Source organism: Phalangium opilio, unplaced genomic scaffold, assembly GCF_054372755.1.
Source record: "Phalangium opilio isolate 3A_F unplaced genomic scaffold, DU_Popi_V2 ptg000042l_1, whole genome shotgun sequence".
NCBI classification, from domain to species: domain Eukaryota; kingdom Metazoa; phylum Arthropoda; class Arachnida; order Opiliones; family Phalangiidae; genus Phalangium; species Phalangium opilio.
Genome location: NW_028324166.1, coordinates 1,807,114 through 1,810,647, shown reverse-complemented (window position 1 = coordinate 1,810,647; position 3,534 = coordinate 1,807,114). Strand labels below are relative to the sequence as shown.

Here is a 3,534-nt window from a genome sequence, read left to right as displayed (position 1 = left end):
TCAAAGCCAAGATGATCGAAACTACCAACAGACTCACTACCCAAGATATCGAAAACTAAAAATAATGTTGAATGAAATTGTTATTGTATTCCTTGGGAGCGTAATGGAAAAGTTCACGTTACTTGTCGTTCCATGTTGAGGAAAGACATAGATGGTGTCTTGGTCATTTTCGGGACTGAAGAGATTATGAAGGTCGACACTGAGTCATAAACGCTCGTCATTCGACATTTCATCTCAGGTTTATAGAAACTGTCGACTTGTATAGGAAAAAACATCATGTCCATCGTCTGCCAAATGGATACGTTTAAAAATGAAGAAATATATGTATTATGCCTTTTCGAGTGTAGTCAGGTGAACATAGAAGGTAGTATAACATCTGCATCCGCGTACTGCGCTCTAGGTTCGCGACCACCTCTATTAAGATAGCCTATTCACAGCTTTCAAAGGGAGAAAAATAATTTCTCCAGACTACGGGCTTAGATGATGCTGTTCTCTCCCCCTGAATCCCTTGAGCAGCGCTACTTTCCAAAAACCCAATACCTAACCGCAGGCCTCATGATTGGCTACTTTGAAGTTTTTTAGGGTGGGGGTGTTAAAAGCAGGACGACCTTCAAAACGGGTGGAGCTAAAGTAAAATTTTACACTGTCGTCTATTTTCTCTTGGTACAGTGCCCTATAGTTTGGGTGCGGAGACTTCTTTTTAGAGCGATTGTCATTTTGATTCGTTGTGGCTTATCTGACGGACCCAGAAAAACCCGCTTGTGCTATTTTTAATATTACCTGTGGTAAGTCACTCCGGTTTCGAATATTGTTTAGCTCATCCGAAGGAATGGGCACAAAATCGGCACTTGAAATAAAGTGTGAATATTAATTAGACAACACGATATGATGTAGTGTGACGGAATTCTACCTAATGTTAAATCTTTTACGGAAAAACTCCGATATCGAAGCGTAGAGATTTTTGGCGATATCAAAACCTACAGTTTCCTAGTAGAAAAAAAAATTGGACAAAACAAATTGGCCAATGAAACCTTCGTGATTAATCTCGGTTTCCCGATAACGAATCACGTAGAAAGATCCATGCATCTGAGATTAATGTTGCTTAAATATTCTTACCTCGATTATTCCCATTCTAATTTCACCCATATCGAATGACTTGCAATTCAGACTGTTGAAGACGGCGTGGTGAAAAAGGGATTTTTTGCCTTTGATTTTAGTTAAACTGTTCAGCTGACGAAAAGTAAAAATGAAAACTCTGAGACGATTTCTGTTTAAGACCGAAATCAATTCGCTAGCACAAAGTACTGGTGGGAATATAAGGATATCAAGAACTGTCGTGAAATTCATTTTTATCTACCTTTACTTTCAACAGGTAACAGGTTATTTCCTTCATTCCAAATCTAGTGTTGACTTTGGTTTTCTCTGTCGTTAGGAAATAATATTGACTTTATCTTACTCATTGTCGTTCTGAGTTAAGTAAATATATAAAACTAAACCGTAAGGAAGTGAATAAGAAAATGTTTCTAGATCGTTAGAACAATGGCAAAGTGATTTACTTTTAAGCAAAAAACAAAAAATTTATATTCAAAATTTAGTTTCCATTAAAGCATAGCATTTATATCCATAATTTTATTTCCAGGTTGGTTTCATTAATTTCAAACAATATTATTAACATATATTAAAAACATATTGGCCCTAATGTCCGTATTTTTTTTTTTTTTTACTTATAGCGAAGGGCCAAGAAACAGATTATAAAGATTAACACTACGAGGTTGATACTTCTCCAGTGGTTCTCGACTTCTTGAAATACAGAATAAGGGAAACAACAATTTCAAGAATTAAGGCCAATAAGGCGATGACGTTTCCCACGTAATACAGAGATAGAAGGCTTTGGATTTCCTTCACGGATATCGTTGAAAAATCGTCTGCTGGCTGTTTCCATTCGATTAAATCGATCGAGTATCGCGCTTTGTAGAACTGATGAAAAGAGAGGTCGTTTTCTACGGCTAACTCGACCCTGAAATAAATATTAATGAGTTACAAATTTCACAATTGCAGAAGCGTCTTTGTTTCTTTTGTCTTACATCAGGTTGGTTTTCTCCATGAGTTCTGATTGCGAGAAATTGTAGGAAACGGCAAAACCCAAAAGGTGATTGTCTATGGACGGCGAAAAGTAGTATTTGTTTGCATATTGTATTTTATTTTCCATTTTTTGATTTTCAAGCAGAAGAAATTGAATTATCAGTGTTCCTACGACCATCAACTCTCTGCTGTCGCCGTCGCTTCTTGCTACTTTGACGAACTCGTCTCCGATAACCCCGTTCTCAATCGGAAGTATTGAACTTTCTGGGATGGACACGTTGGCCTAGAATTGAAATTTATAGTCTTGTTTAATTCCTTCAGTAATTTTACAAGCAAAGAATACAAGAATATCAATTTATTCGTTATCTTTTTTCAGTATGAATCGAGTGTAAGACATCAAAGATGTAAATGTTTTAAAGTTCGGTTGAAGTACCACTATGATCGACGTTGGTTTTATCTAACATTTCTGACAAGAAAATGATTACTTTCTCTTGTTCAACTACCTATCGGTTTGTGTATTTCTAATATTTCTCTTCAATGGTTTACTTGCTTGAGAAGGGATGAAGGTAGCGATCGATTGTGCACTTACTTTTCTGCAAAAAAATGTTAATTCGTCAGTGCCGTCCCAGAACCAGGCATCTTTAAAACCTTGTTTTAAGAGTTCATCGATGGTGTTCACAGTATCGTAGACTTTCTCTGTGAAATCAGACTTGAGGTTGCCTGATATTTCAAAGTAAATGAAAGTGGTCGCAATCAACCAGGACATGGCCGCCACGCGCCAAGCGATCGCTTTCTCAACACGGTTGTACGCTGTGACCACAAATACACGTCAGTTTTCAAGTACGGATTTATAACACCATTTTAATAGGAAGGAACTTACGTTCGAAGAAAAAGAGGAGCAAATTCTTCCAGATCATTTCGACAAAAGTAAAGATGAATGGTCGGCCATTTTGAATTTTGGGTGTGGACAAAGCCAAGAGGATCGACACTGCCAGTAGACTCACCATCCAAGTTATCGAGAACTGAGAAAGAAATTATTTTTGTATTAACTTTGAACATTCGGATTTGGTTCACGTTACATGTCGTTCCATGTTGAGGAATGACAGAGATGGCTTCTTGGTCATTTTTGGGATAGAGGAGACTATGAAGGTCGACACTGAGTCATAAACGGCCGTGAATCGCCATTTCATCTCCGGAGAATAAAAAGTATCGACTTGCGTAGGAAAAAGCAATACGTCCACTGTCTGCCACAACGATAAGAAACCACATTATCTTACCGCTTTTATTATTAATTTTAAAATTTATCAGAGTGAAATGCCATACCTAAATATTACGTCAGAAGCCTATTAAATTAGCCTAGGAAGTAAACAATTACAACAGCTCTTATAGGGTACGTCTCTGCCGAGATAAGACGTCTGTTTGGACCTTTTTTAATTTACGAGATATTCTAAG

At 37.2% G+C, this 3,534-nt stretch overlaps 1 long non-coding RNA gene across 1 annotated transcript; it reads left to right on the top strand.

The window, feature by feature from the left end:
• Nucleotides 1-1,277: 1,277 nt before the first annotated feature.
• LOC149678213 (uncharacterized) lies at nucleotides 1,278-1,798 on the top strand. Its single transcript, XR_016366255.1, has 3 exons — nucleotides 1,278-1,372; nucleotides 1,433-1,639; nucleotides 1,731-1,798. It is a non-coding gene; the product is annotated as an uncharacterized LOC149678213 (long non-coding RNA).
• The last annotated feature ends 1,736 nt before the right edge of the window (nucleotides 1,799-3,534 follow it).